The sequence below is a fragment of the Elgaria multicarinata genome, chromosome 3 (genome assembly GCF_023053635.1).
Source record: "Elgaria multicarinata webbii isolate HBS135686 ecotype San Diego chromosome 3, rElgMul1.1.pri, whole genome shotgun sequence".
In the NCBI taxonomy this organism is placed as follows: Eukaryota; Metazoa; Chordata; class Lepidosauria; order Squamata; family Anguidae; genus Elgaria; species Elgaria multicarinata.
In genome coordinates, this window is record NC_086173.1 from 41,756,851 (window position 1) to 41,773,300 (window position 16,450).

Here is a 16,450-nt window from a genome sequence, read left to right on the forward strand (position 1 = left end):
TTTATTGCAGTGATATCTGGGAAAAGGCAGATGTTTCAATAGAAGTGAAGAGAGGGGAAGTATTCAATTCAAAGCAGGTGGTCGGTCGCCCCTCTCCATCCATGTAATGCATCCCATAACAATCAAGAAAAAGAACCAGGAAGCACAAAGCCCTGGGTTTAACACAATTTCCTCTTAATGAAGAAACACTCATTGCCTCTTCCCATTGCAACCACCAAGCCACTTTATAAAAGAAAAGAAATTAAATTTCTCCATGGTGGTACTTTGGTAAAGGCAAATCTATCCACAACTGGAAGCATGGGGGGGGGGGAGACTCACAAGGGGCTTGTCTATACAGCTTGTTTACCCTGACCTAAATGCACATATTCAGATTTCAGGACACATGACACAGCCACCCATTCACCACAGCGCCAGGTTTTTAATGTGATGTGATGATGATGATAATAATAATAATAAATGTATTTCTTAGTTGAGATTTACCGCAACTTTTGGATCATGTCTGAGTTTGCACCGCGTTATGGTTATGTGTCTTTGGGGGAGTTAAATCACATTTTGACATGTGGGCAGAGCTTTGAGGGTAGGACAACATCATTGGCCGATTTCCCACCTATCAGCTGCCTTGTTCCTTTGCGCCATTTTTAGTTTGAATTCTCTGATTCTGCGGAGCTCCACAGAGAGAGATCATTAAAACAAAAAGGAGGGAATGGCCATCTTCCTCTTCTACCTCATTCCTTCACACACACACCGCTCCCGGTTTGTCTGTTATATGAATCTGCGGAGCTCCGCATATAAAATTTATAGCTTCCATCTTCTTGACTCTGTAGCATCTAATCATCATATATGCGTATATACGCATGTGCACATTTATAACTGCACTATATAAAAAATCAAGAAATAAATTGCTGTTGTTGCTGCAGTGTAATGAGAGCATACCTAGATTCGAATCAATGAAAATTCGGGTTTATATTTAATGAGGAGCAATCCTGTTGTCGGATAGATGGAGGCAAGGTTGACTTACACTCAAATGCTAGTGAATAGTTTGTTTAAATAGGATGGGGAGTCAATCTGTTTCTTGACCATTAAGAACCAAACTCTGTCTTCTCTGCATTGTTCTGCCCCATGCCCTAGTTCTTGGTTTTGCTAGAAGGCAATGGAATTTCGGTGACTGGCCTCTGTGTAGAAGATGGCAGTTGCACAGGGGGATGTAGGAAGCAGCTTCCTTATACCAGGTCAGACTATGTGACCATTTAGCCCAATATTGTCTACTATGACTTGAATCTGTTCTCAAGAGCCTTATGCAGAAGGGAACTTTCTCATCTCCTGCTACCTGATCCTTTTTTCTTTTCTTTTTCACACTGGGCCTTCCAGGGATTGAACTGGGACCTCCTGCATGCAAAACATGTGTTGTACCACTAAGCTATGGTGTCCCCTTGCACACACATACCCCAAATAAAAAAATGGATACCATCCCAATTGTGGATAACCGTGTGGCATTGTTAAGAAATTTCGCAAATATTGTTTTGGCTCTTACTCTGAGGTACCATTCTGATCAACTGGCAGGAGAACAGGAAGGAAAGACAATGAGTTTCAGCCTCTCTTTCCTGTGGCCAAACATTATTATTATTATTTCTTAAATGGCACTATAAATTGAGCCAAGATCCTCACTCCCCAAATCTCTTTTTTAAAAAGCTCATGGGTGGGGTGGGTGGGGATGATAACACATTTCAATGGTTGTCACACAGAAGAGGCCACAACTTGTTGTCTATCATTTAGGACTATAGGACACAAAATAATGGCCTAAGTTACAGGAAGGCCAATTTCAGTTGAACATCACAAAAAACTTCCTATGGCCACAGCAGTCAGACAGTGGAGGTGATGGGATCTCCATTCTTGCAGGTATTCAAGCAGAGACTTCATAGCCCTTTGTCAGGGATGCCTTAAACTGGATTCCTGCAATGAGAAAGGAGATGGACTCGATGGCCTAAATTGTGCCTTTCAACTTTATAATCCAAAAGAAAAAGGTATATTCTTTATTTATTTACAGCATTTATATACTATTCCATATCTAAACAGATTCTGGAGTGGTGAACAATAAGAGTTAAAATAGTACAAGGATAAAAAGAATAAAACATCATAATAAAACTATATATTTATTTTAAAAAACAGAAAGCCAATAAAAACCATGGTAGCTTAGTTAAGGAAGGCTTCCTGAAATAGAGCTGTTTTCAGGAGGCAACATCGTGTTGGATATATAAAGATTATATATTTAAGATCAACAGAATCCTATAGGAAAGAGAATAAACTATCACCACACAACTTAATCCATGAATGAAGTACCTCAAGATAGTTGGTTTTCAGTTGCCTGGTTTTGTTTACTTGTATTGTAATCAATTGGACAAAAGTGGGTTATTAACTTTGCCATGATTATATGAGTCTGCCTCAAATGGTCCATCACAGTCTCCTGCAGAAATATGGGGCTATGTGTTCTATAGTCTGCTACCACTGTTTTAAATGCAAACCACAAGCAACTGTATGCAGCTTCATCCTTGTGGAAATTAACTAGAGAAACATTTTGAATGCTAAAACCTATGTTTATTTCACCTTCAAAACTAGGAAATACCAAACGTACATGAACAATCAAGTTTTAACAAACAAATCAAGTGTTCAGTAGCCAAAAATATTTACTATTTTTAGGAAATATAAACAATATATACAGTAACATTTACAGAGTAAAGTAATACATACATACATATATATATATATATATATATATATATATATATATATATATATACATTATCAACACTTTAATAGATTTTGTAACTCTTGCATTAAAATTACTTTTTTCATAACTTGATAACCTTCCTTGATCAAAATATTTGAGTCAGTCAATCTATTTTCACTTTGATTTAGTTGTATAAAAAAGTGGCAGTGGGGGTGGGCGGGGGAGGAAGGAACCAATTCCCAAATGTCTTCTTGAGTTCTCAAAACATTAGCCAGAACTTCTTTTCCCTCCTGGTCTCCGTCAATGACAACGGATAACATTTCATCCCAAGATGAATGCAACTGACCCCGTTAGTAACTATAATCTCCCATATCCAAGGTATTCTGATTTATAAACTTTTCCACTTACCAAACCATCCTTTCCTATATTTTTCACCACCAAATAGGATGCCTAGAAGCAAGGATTCCATATGACAGCAGGGGTTTTGCAGCTTTCAAAGAAGAGCAGCGGAGTGGCAGTTCTTAATACCACCCCCTGACCATCATCATCATAACCACAGTGTGAATGGAGCAAGCTTGCTTCTGTTCCTTTATCGCCTTTGGCAGAACACTGCATCATTGTTTTCTTTATCAGATGTTTTATTCCAAGTCGTGCAAAGGAAGAGGAAGGATATTTTGTAGGCACTTTTTAATATTTATTCGCTTTAAAACCACAATTGCACTTACCTAAATCTGGTGTGAACCATCTGTAAATCAAAGATATGAAAACTAGTTATTGCAGTGATGTGCTGGGCACACTGGCCTGGTAACCTTAAGAACACAATGTCCAACTTTAGCTGTGTTATGTCATTAATGTTTAATGTAAGTAATGTACAGGGAAACAATAAACATTTATCTGACATCAGGGTTGCAGGCTGTCATAGATTGGGGTGCACAACACAAAGCACTCTGAGGGCCATATCAAAAGGGCCACATTGCTACATTATCTGTGGAAATTCATTTTTCTTAAATGTTTGCAGTTTTAACCTTTGCTGTTAACTTCTCTTTTTCTTTCAAAAGCCCATAAAATTTTCCTCTATCTGCACAGCCACAGGTGTTTCACAATTCTTCTCTCTTAATCCTCCATTCTATTTATACTTCACAGTGGCCCTGTTCAGAAGACACCTTAACCATGGTGGTTAAGACTTTAACCAAGGTGGTTAAGGCTTTTTTTTGTTAACAAAGAAAGCCTTAACCACCATGGTTTAAGGTGTCTTCTGAACAGGGCCAGAGGATCTTATGAAGCTGGTTGTTTTCACTAACCATAGTTAAAACTAACCACAGTTTAGAGTCTGGATGACATGCTAAACTGTGTTTCATCTATAACAAAAGCAGACGCCTCCAATCTCCCTGTGGCCATGAAAGCGTGCAGTCTGGGGGCCGGGTTAGGCTGGGCTCAATTTTAAGGAGCTTTTATTTTTCTGTTTCTGTCTGTTCCTCTCCCTCCACCTGAGCTTAAAACATAGGTGAGTTGTAGATGGTGGCTGGCTTAGTGCAACCAGCCAGTGTCCCTCAGAAACCTCTGAAACATAAGGGAGGAGCAATGTAGGTATCAGTCTGTAACTCCACCCCCCTTTTAATAGATATGGGTGGGTCTTATATATTTTCAGATAGGCAGGGAGAGAGTCACAAACATCCTGTAGCCATTAAGTTGGGCCAGTCATACATAAATAAATACATTCAGTTGAATTAAAGAGGGGGGATGCAGGAGCTAAGGTACCAATGCTGCCATTTCAGGATTCAGCAGGTGGAAAAATTTCAGTCAGATTAGACAGAGATACAGGTCTTAGTTAGACCAGCCTTTGTCCTGGGGCAAACCCCGGGATCGTCCCTGTGTGTCCAGATGACACACAGGGGATCCTGGGATCAGGAAGGGATCATCCCTCCCTGGCCCCGGGATACAGCCCTACACTTTTGGCCTGCTTTTTCCGCTGTCCCGGGCTGAGCAGGGGACCACGGAAGGTGTGGCCTGTTGCCACGGCTTGAGCCAGCTCCATGCAATTACTCGTGGGCAGCCGGGAGCCATGCAGCGCTCCTCAGGCGTGCTGTGCCCATCGGGGGTAGGGTGGGGAAAAAAGGGAAATGACATTTGTTTTTTTAAAAAAACCTACCAGTGCACATGAGTGTTTGTGCACTCCTCTTCGTTTAAAAATTTTAAAAATGGCGGACGCGACACCTCTCTTCCTGAGGTTGTTGCGCCTTACATGTAAACAGAGGAGGGATCTTGCATTAATTCCAACTTGAGGTCTCCCCTGCTCTGCCCTGGACTTTCAGGTAGGTCTAGCTAAGGCCATAGCTGCTTGCTAAGAATGATTCTATCAGATCTGAGACATGGGGTCAGGGTGGAGGGCAACTCCTCCTCCAATCATTCCTAAATGGTGGTCCCTTTACACTGTATTTTAGATCTTAAAACTTTCTGATATATATGTCTTCCACTCTTCTTTGTTCACACAGGAACATATTTCATCTCTCCCCTGCACTGAGTGTCATACCAGCATTTTCAACTTTCCATGACTCGGAGCATAACCACTGAACTGGGATCCCCTGCCATATGCCAGATTGGGGCAATGTGAGATATCATTTTGTCTTTCAAGGAACTGTCTGAAAGGATTAGGATCAGAACAGACACACTCTCCGGGGAGCTGAGATACTCTCTGGGTGAAGTCAGACATATATTCTAAGTATGGTATAATGGATTTCTACCTTGAAAACAAGTATCCTGCAATGCAGTGACCCGTTCTTGCAAATATTAAAATGTATGTCTCCCTTCATCCTCAGATAACTACGATGGCTGTGACTTTTAACTCTCCAGCGTATGAAGCACAGTGGTTAATCTGCCCCTTTCAAAAGTCGTGTCAGCCTGGTTAGATAATCCACACATTGCCATTATGTATGAAAACTATTCCTCACAATTAAAGGACTAGCTCCAATAAACTAAAGACGAAGTAACTGAGATGCTAAAATACATGGGATTATTCCTTCATTTTCTTTTCCAGTGATACACTTGTTTGGGGGAGTAACTTGAAGAGTATTTAAGGTAAGTTCATATAGCACATTTTCCATTAGAGTAACTTGTTGATTTCCTGGACACTAGCCCTATTCAGGTATTCTATTTCTAGTTTTATTCTACATGAGAGGTGAAGGAAAATTCCAGCCCTACCCCTCTCCTTTGTACATTTGTCGCCTTCGACTCATGGATGGAGACTGTCTAAAGATGAAAGCCTCTTGCATCTGTGAAGCTTTTCCATGTAAAAGCTTCATCTAACGAGCATCAACAAGTGGCTCCTGTTGTTTCTTCTGTCGCTGCTGCAACATTGCTTCCTGAAAACAGGAAGTAATTAGCACCATAGAGTCAGGTAGGGGAGAGCTCTAACCGGACTTTTACTGGTTCTTTTTGCTGCGCGTCTTCCGCCAGAAGGGGCGCAAGAGGCGTGAGAGGTGGACAACATCATGTAAGTATTTCTTGAGTGCCCAATAATGAGCATGCATTAAAACGCTCTTCGGGTGAAACTATAACCCAGAATGTTGATTTTCCAGCTTTCTGGCTTGCGTGGAAAGTCACCAAGGATACAGGAGGGTTTCCTCTTCAGTCGGTCACCCTCCACAAGTCAAGGGCAAAAGAGGAGGCAGAGTTAGAGCACTTCTTCTCCTCCTGTGTTGCGTAAAACCAAAAATGGAATCCCTGAATAGGGCTTGTTTTGTGACGTATGCCATTTTGTTGTTCTTCTTTTTAATGTGGTAGAATTATGGAAGTCATTCAAATGGCAGAGAGCTTCATTTGTATACTGGAGGTGCTTTAAGATAAAGTTTTATTGTGCAGTCACTCTGCTTGACTCACAGAACGTTCCAGGGCGTCCAGACAATACAGTCTTCTAATTGTAACCTTCCTCTGTTTTCCCACTGCTTCTTCCATCATTTTTCTTTAAAAAAAATTGTTAAGGAGGGAATAGTGGCATAGTGCCTTTTGACTGGTAACCTTCTGCCTGGAAGCACTCTAAATTAATGTCATGAATACAGTCATTTGTGTTAGTTTCTATCAACCCTCTAAATGTAGCTCACATTTAGATGACTAAGTCCCACTGAATTCAATGGGGCTTACATCTGAGTAGACATGTCTACGATTGCATTGTTAGTGCAGAAAACAATGAATAGCTGCCCTTTCCTAACACTGAACTTGGCTGGAGAATGAGAAGATTGTTGCTAGGATGTCTTCTAGAGCTGTTGCCATCATCTTTGTTTAGAATGTCCTTCAGATATGATCTGCCAGTTGTACTGAGACCAGGCAAATGTTCTCCCCACCCCCACCGGTTCGGTCCTCCAGACAGTAATGTGTGGAATAGTACAGGTACTTACTACCCACAAATCCTGATATGTGAGTCTGTGACTAATGTCGTGAAAATAGTTTTGATTGTGTCCACATCAGCATTTTCAAACTTAAGCACAGATCCAGTATAAACTGTACATTCGATTCCCTATTGTATGAACTGACCCTTCCTCTTTCTTTCTTGAAGGCATATTTCATCAATCTAATTATGTAGGTACTCAAAAAGCAATGGTGATGAACAGAATTAAAACAACAAGAACACATCGGCCAGATCTACACCAAGCAGGATATAGCACTATGAAAGTGGTATGAAAGCAGTATAAGAAGGCAGGATCTACACTACTGCTTTATAGCGGTATTGAAGTGCACTGACAACTGTTGAGGCCCATGACAGATGCCATATGCCACTTTCATGCCTGGTGTAGATGTGTCATGAGCCCCAACAGTTGTCAGTGCACTTCAATAACACTATAAAGCAGTATTGTAGATCCTGCCATCATTATATACTTCCTTAAGACAACAGCAGCAAAATACATATATGACAATAACCAGTAATAAAAGCGCTGCACATAATGCCAACAACAGATTATGACAATCAAAGTATTCAGTACAATTTCCAAGTACAATTTCCCAAAATTTCCATGAAAAGAAATGTGAGCATTTTCCTCGTCTTGAGATACCTATTGATGGAACCCTTGTACTCACTGACACATTTGGTGATACACTAGAATGTTAGTAAGTGCAAAATTTAATATTCTGCATATAGATGATTCCACCTGTGCCTGAAGATGGGTACTGGTTGAGATGGGCTAATATTAAAGGAAAATTAATCACGGAGAGACTCAAGGAACAGGATTCAAGTATTTCACACTCAAAAGTATATTATCTGATTGCAACAACGGTAGTCAAGAAGTTATTTACTTCTAGACAAACCAGCTTGTGACCTTCAATGGTCTGATTATCTGAACATATTTTGAGATTTTAGGAACTGCAGTTATAAAACATTGATTCTTACTGATGGTAAATTTATTACGGGTGCAGTCCTATGCATGTTAAATAGGGGAAAAAAAGTCCTACAATTCCCAGCATGGATGGCTGGGGAATGCTGAGAGTTGAAGGACGTTTTGTATGTGTCTAAACATGCATAGGATTGCACCCTACGTTTGGCTAACAATGATCCAGGTTTTCTCTTTTGCTCGGATCTCTTCATGTCAAGAGACCCCGGCCTTAGCTAGACAGGGCTTTATCCCGGAGCAATCCCCAGCATCGTCCCTGTGAGTCCACATGATGCAAAGGGGATCCCAGGATCGGTGTGTGTGTGTGTGTGTGTGTGTGTGATCCCTCCCTTGCCCCGGGATCTTGCCCTCCACTTTAGGCCCGGTTTTTCCACGGTCTCAAGCCCGATACCACGGAACGTGTGGCAGGGTGCTGCGGTTTGTCCCGACTCCTCATGGTCCCTCGTGAGGAGCCAAGACCCGCATTGGGGCATTGGGGGTGGGGTGGGGGAGCGGTGAAAGTATTTTTTTAAAAAAAATTATACCTTTTGCACACGAGTGCTCGTGCGCTGCTGTCCCTTTAAAAAACAAAACAAAATGGCGGGCTCGACGCCTCTCTGTCTGAGGTCATTGCGTACCGCGTGTGAACTGAGGGGAGATCTCGCGTTAAAAAAATCGCTAGATCTTCACCCATCCGTCCCGCTAGACCACTAGGTCCCAGATTCTCTCACCAACATTAGCAGCTCCCATCATTCCTCAAAACAACCCCCTTAATCTGTTCAGTCTTCCACAACAGAATATTCTCCTTGCTCCCTCAGTTGCTCTCTTTTTCTCCCTACGTTACTTTACCTAAATTATTATTATTTATTTAGCACCATCAATGTACATGGTGCTTGTACATAGTAAAAGAATTAAACAGCAACACCCTGCCACCTACATAAGCTTACATTCTAATAAAATCATAATAAAACAATAAGAGAGGGAGAACGCACCAAATAGGCACAGGGGACAATAAAACGAACAGTGTGAAAGTAAGAACAAATTCAAGTTCTAAAAGCTGTCGAAAAAAGAAAAGTTTTCAAATGAGCTTTAAAAACAGTAAATTCAATATCTCCCCGAAGTGTTCTTTGATTTTTCTACACCAAACCCTTCTAATCATCTCTCCCTGCAACCCCCGGCAACATCCCCACCTTTCCATCTTCTCTTGGTTTCCTGTAATCCTCTTTTTCCATTCCCAGTTTAAACAGCCCATCTCAATGTTCCCCACCATGACCACTTTTTCCTTCTCTCCACATACTGCCCTCAATCCCCTCTTAAAAAGGAGCCCCACTTTAATCCCCCTACCCAAGCAGACCTCTCCCCAATCCCCCCACCTTCACCTGACCACTGCCCTTCACTTCCTCTTTCCTTCTCTCCCCCACTTACAGAAGGTTGCCACCTTTTTTTTTAATAGCAGAGGTCCTATGCCTCTTTTAATAGGCAGACATTCAGCAGGGCAGAAATTCTCCCTGCCACCCTCGCAGGTCTCTTTTTTCATGCCAGGAAAAGCTGCATTTGCTGAATTTCTAAAAAAAAAAAGGAGAGAAAGAGAAGTGAGAACTCCAAAATCGCCACAGATCCTCCACCCACACCAAGCAGGATATGGCACTTTGAAAACGGCTTGAAAGCTGTAGATGGAGTACGTCCTGGGCCCCAACAGTTGTCGGTACTCTTATAAACCGTTTTAAAGCAGTAATGTAGATCCTAGTCCAGATACAGCTCTTGTCCCTGCCTGCCCCCTACACCTGCTTGGAGTACCTTCAGGGGTTTAGTTTCTCTCTCTCTCTCTCTCCAGTCTTCCCTCCCTCTTATTCGACTTGCGCTCTCTCCGCACAAGCTTGTCCACCGTCCAGTGCCACGGCCTGTCATCGACCCAAGCAGCAGCGGACTCGATCGTTGCTCATAAGGGTAGGCAAGCCAAGCCCGTGATGATCGACCCTTTCCCTGCCTCCCCTCCGCCCCCCAACCATCCTCCTTCTCCAGCTGCGCTCTTCCCACTCCTCGTCCTGCCGCTACGCGCGCTCTCTCGGACAACGCCCCCCTGGGTCCTCCTGCGCTCCCTGCCTATGGCTGGACCTCTGCACGCCGGGCGTCTCCTTCCCCGCCTGGCGTCCACCGCCACCTGCTTGGCAAAAGCCGGCAGCTCCACGTCCTGCAACTGGCAGCGGCGATCCCAAGACGTGGAGAGGCAGAAGAGCTGGAGGAGAAGGGAGGCTCCGCAAAAGAGCCTGCTCCGGGGGCACAGAAGGATGCCAGGGCCTTTCCCTCCCGCCCCCCAGCCCCCCAGATTGGCTCGATCACACACTTTCCCGGGGCGGGCGCGGGGGGTGGGAGGGGAGGGTCAATGCAACACCCTTTGCTTTCTGTAGAGGTGCAGCAGATCTCTGGGGCTTGGTGGACGTGGAGATCGGCGCCGCGGAGGGAGGCTGCGAACTGCCCCCAGATCTTTTTGTTCTTTCCCTTTCTCTTTTCCCACACGTATAGAGAAGCGGCAGCTCCGCCGCTCTCGCTTTCCTCTCCAAGAATCCCGGAGGGGGAAAATTGCAACTCAGCCCCAGGCACAGCCCAGACAGCCCCCCGATTCTCATTGGTCTAAGGAAGCCCTTGTGGGCGGAGACAAGGGAACCGGTATTAAAAATCACATGGGTAGAGCTCAAAAGAGAGGCAGTAGTTTATTCAGTTGTTTCATTTGCAAAGGGTGCAGCAGCTACAGCAGCAGCAGCCAGCGAGCGGCGGGCTGAGGCTAGGGAGCTTGGGCATGGTTTTTGTTCACCACTGGAACTTACCCTCTTTTAACAATATTAATTGCCTAGCTTAAAATTCACCGACAGGTAAGGAAGGTTTTCTTTTCAACCTAACACTTAACTTTCTCTGGCGGGAGTGCAGGGTGGGATGGGGTGGGGTGGGGTGGGGTGGGGGGCAGAATCTCTCAAGGTATTCAACAACTTATGAATTGCTACCCGTGGATGGATTTTTTAAAAAGAATATGCATAGTGCAACAGATCAGTATATCTGAGTGTCTGTTAAAAAAAGAAAAGTGTGTTACTGGTTAGAAGGAGGGGAGCCCCCCGCCCCGAATTTATATACCTTGTTCAGCAAGTGCAAGGTTCAGTCGCTAGTCTCAAAAGGTGACGAAATAATTCCAGGTAGATTGGTTTGGAACTGCTGAGTTTTATTCTGTGCTCTGAACTTTCACTGCGCCGAGCTGCCTTTGCAATGAACTGTTCTGGATGGAAGTTAGCAAAGAATGCTGCCAGCTGCACTGAGCTCTGGATTATTTTCGCTATTTCCTTTTTGTGCCTGCAATTGCAACTGTGTTGTGACTCAGGAAAAGGTCACAGCATCTAGATCCGTAGGTCCTCCCAATGCTCTCTAAAACATCTTTCACAACAGCCCCAAATACCACATGTTGACTGTCCCCCCCCCCCTTCCAAGATGCACCAAGGCCACTTTTGGGTTTTTCTTCTTCTTTTTAGTTGCTGTTAATTATTTTGTGCCAAGAGCAAAAACTGAAGAGCAAATGATTGGTGAGAATCTTAGGGATATGGAGAGATTGCATCACTTTAGCTTGATTCGTCAGGGGTTTGGGGTTTTTCGTTTCTTAAAATATGAAGAACAAATCATTTTGGATCTGCTGTAGCCTGTTGCCATCTGAAAATAGTTTGTGCTTTAGCTGGACTGTTTAGAGCTAGGAGCAGATCCTGCAGCTGAATAATCTATTTTTTGTTATCATTCTCTCTTGCGCACATACACTAAATATCTTCACTTCCCAGTTCTCCTGCCACCCCCCATCTAGCGGTGTATATTTTCTAGGCTCCTCTGCTTTTCCATCCTCATGAGCAGCTTGTCAATGACACCCCCTGGTGATGACTCTGTCATTTGTAGTTACTTTGTCATCATCTAGAAATATCTTGCCATCTTCTCCAAAAAAGCAGGATATCAGATAAAAAAGGGACGTATCCTTGCCCCTTTCCCACACACACATCAGCGTGTTGTTTTTTTTGCTGTTGATGTTTTTGTTTAAAACCACTTTCATTGTTACTGGAAAGAAAACTTTGATAGTATCAGAATGAAATAGGATGCACAGAGTTCTCTACTATCTCAAGAAAAAACAGGAGAAAAATGGGAGTGGAGTTGAGATGAATAGATTGTCACTAATGGGAGACTGAAAAGACTAATGGGAGATTGAAAAGACTCCTGAACAACTTGAAGAGCAGGGCACACTCTGGTCATTGATCTGAGCTCTGTCTCACTGCCATTCTGTTTACCCAGGGCACAGGAAGGCAGCAGTTAGGTTCACTTAGCAACATGTGCCTTGAACAGCCTCAGCAGAGGTGTATGGTGACAACTGGGGAATAACTGCTATGTGCTCATTAACGCGCTCTCTCTCTCCCCCCCCCCTTCTCTCAACCCTTTTAACATCTCAAATCTCTGATCAGCCTCTCTCTCTCTCTCTCTCTCTCTGTGTTTAACTTGCTTCTCTCCTAATTCATCATTGCAATTTTCAACCATTAAATGTGAATATGCTTCAACTTCAGGAGGTGCAGCTTGCTCAGATACAGAACCCATCATTTAAACACTTTGCCCCTGACTTGCTCCATCTGTCAACACCTCCTGGCAAATGTGTATGTGTGTACATGTATAGGTCTGTTTTCTTTTTCAGACAACACACTAAACCATGCTGCTTAACCACAAAATGGTGCATTCCGTTAACTATTTTGTGGTTAAGCAGCATGGTTTAGCATGTTGTCTGAACTGAGGTTATTTATGAGGTTATTTATGAGGCGTATTTAGGTTGTATGAGGCTAGCCTGATTATGCAGGAGGAGTTTAATAAAAGACCATAAGATTGGCACTGCCACTGTAGTTTGATTCTCAATGATGCTGATTCTAATCATATTTTTTTTTGGGTGGGGGGGAGTGGAGGAGCCAGAACTGTAGTATAGTTCTCTAGCATGAGGTCTTGCACTCAACTTGAGTTTTCTCCTAGTAGAGAGTGGGAAGACTGGTGGTGGGCAGGAGAAGCAGGTACAGGTTGGAAGGGGCGGGGGAGACTTACAGACATTTGCCCACCTCTCAGTACTATGAACTTGTTTTACATGAATGGGGCAATCAGTGTAAGGGTGCATGGTAAATCATCTGTGGCTATGTGACCAAAATGCACTGCCAGATATGATGCTGGATATTCACTTTGGATAGAGAGGCTGATGTGGCATTTACATTTCTGAAGAAAGAGGCATGTATGTGTGTAATAGGCAGATAGAGAAGGGGAGGAGGAGTTCAGAATCTCCTGGCACTAAGAAATTATTCTTTTAGTGCTGGAATTATATGCTAGTTAAAGCATTTTACGTAGCCTTATCCTGGCTCGCTCCACATTTCATATCTGTGTGGAGGGGAACCAGTAAGGATAACACTAGTAGCTCTGGAGTATGTGCATCTCTCACAAAAATCATGTGTGTAAAAGATACTTATATAAAAGTATCTTTATATAAGTATCTCCTAAATCTTTCAAGACCCTCATCCTGCTTGGATAAATAATACAAATTCTGCCATTCATTTTATGGGATTGATTTCTGCATCTAGCAATATGCCATTGTCAGCCTTGTTTGGAGATTCATTGTGAATGTTAACCTCCCATCTCACACCTCCTGCTTGTATCCTAGTTACTTAAAGCAGACATGGGCAATTTATGCTGTTAAAAGAGAGAAGATAGTTATTCTATAACCAAGGCACTGTGTGTGTGTGTGTGTGTGTGTGTGTGTGTGTGGTATGCTAGAGTTGTGTTGCATAAACTCCCAGATGCAGTCTATAAACGAAGGAAAGACTTGTACCTCAGGCTCTTTGTTTAAGAATCACTTTTAATCACCCTGTGTGAATAATGCTGTGTTTCAAAGGCATAATGCTTGCAGTGGTGAAACTCTATTAGCTAATAATACCATGTAAATGTACAACATATGGAACAATTACTATTACTGGTAGTGGAAATCTGCCAATAATAGGTACTTGGTGCTATTTCCAGGGTTCTAAATCGAGCAAGCATTTCATAGGAAGCTGGTATTATGTTTGAGTGATGCTTGGACGTTGATCAAATACCCAGCAGTCAAGGTGGTTTTGGAAAGACTCTTAGATAGCCTTTCAGATATTAAAGCTGGCTTGTTTTCCTCCTTTGGGGATATATATCCCTAATTTAGTATGCATACAAATGTAATTTGAACATGGAAGTGCATCATGATGGCAATTATATGATGTGGTTTCTGACAAGGATTAATTTGGAAATGATAAAACTATCTCTCATGTAACTTTTGAATTGTGTGTAGCACGCTTATATTGATCTTTAGAACATACTCATAAGCCAACAGTAAAATAGTGGAAATTGAACACTCAAAGTAGTTTTGCTTTAAAGGATTAGATATTGGCTGAACTAAAAATTAAATCATTGGTTGTTGGAAAATTGAACTTCCGCCTTGTGAGCAAATCATCAGGTGGGCACAAGGTAATTAGACCTCAGATGTTATGCTATAACTGAAGAATTAATGCACGTTTGAATAAGACTTAGGTGTTGGAAGCTCCCAAAAGATACCACGCAGCACAAGGTTTGTGGTGACTAATTTCAGGAAGATGTTACCTATCATATTCTGTTTTCAGACTACTTTTATATATTCTGGCTATGTTTTCCATCTTTAATTATTTGAGAAGATCTACTTTCTGTTATCAGGCAAAGTATGCAATGCTTAAAGTACTTTACTTTATACAACTGTGAACAAGAAATTAGAAGTTTGTACAACATAATCTGGTGCTGTGCTTTGAAGGTCATCTGATCTAAGGAAATTGAGTTCTGTTTTATTGCTGTTCTAGACTTTTGTTTAAGTGTAGTATGATCCAATGTTTGTTGAGTAGGAACTTTTACTTTGGGATGACCTGCGTGAATTTTTATTTCACCAATGGCATTTCACCATTTTAATCTGGCTGTGTGTGGGGTATTTCATATGATGCAAGACTAGTGGCCTTCTTGAAATTAAAAGTAAAGTATTAAGAAGTTGCCTTAATGTCTATAGAAATCAACAAGAGCTTTGAGTAAAAAGGCAGGTAATATTAAAAATATCAGATCAAATCAGCATGTCTACTCTTGTGTCACCTGCTGTATCTTTAAACAAGTTATTTAGATTCTTATGGAGAGACTGAAGGTTAGAAAGAATGGATGAATTTCTTAAGAAGAAACTGAAACATCTCTATGGCTACAGTCCTAACCAGTAGGGAGTAAGGCTTTAATCCTATACACCATTGAATTTAATGGGTTTTCGTTCCGAGTAGAATTCAGTGGCCCTAACTTCTGAAAAAGAATGCTTAAAATTGTGCTGCATAGTTTCAGTCCTGTGCACACTTGCCTTAAAGCAAACCATCTTGAACACAGTGGGACTTACTTCTGGAATAAACTTGCATGTGATCAGTCAGCATATGAATAAATACTAGCTAGGTTTATAAAAACACACACACACAAGACAAGTTTGGGGACATGAGTCAGTCCAAACCATATGACAGTTCTTTAACCTTGCAAATCCATACTATCCAGCCACTGGTCCTGTTGAAGACTAAGGCCATAGCTAGACCTAAGGTTTATCCCTGGATCGTCAAGGGGTCAAACCTGTTCATCTAGGTGACAGACAGGGGATCCAGTGCTCAGGCAGGGGCGAACCCTGGATGATCCCAGGATAAACCTTAGGTCTAGCTGTGGCCTAAGTTGGGTTGTATAGACTTTGAAGTTAATCAAAGCGTATGCTCTGATCCAGTAAGGGAGATCTAGTGAGTGAGAAGGCTTCTAAATGCAAAGGCAATATGGATGTTGATTAACTCCTCAATGGCTGGCTATATATTTTGATTTGGATAAGAATGAACATCCTCAGCTGTGGGGCTCTAGTTCTTGTGCATAAGCAGAGCAAGATCAGGGTCATTGTTCAATTTGCTCACTAAATGCCCTTGGTACTTGCACCTCTTGGTCTTGAAACATACATTTAATGTTTAAGCATCTTTGTGTACAGTGGTTACCATATTTGGATAGGAAAGTATACTTATTGGTTTTAAATAACGCACAAGCATCTAATGCATTTGATCCCCCTCCTCAAATTAAATATGGGTGTCAGATTTCTATGAGATTAGCATATACATATTTACTCCACTACCAATAAGTGCATCTTGCAGCCATCATTATGATAAATGTCTCCCATCAAACAGCTCCAAATTCACTACCAACATAGAGCTTCATGGATTCCATTTTTAAATAGCAAAAATAAAAATTGCTGCTTGCTTTATCAACAGGCTTATACATAATACAG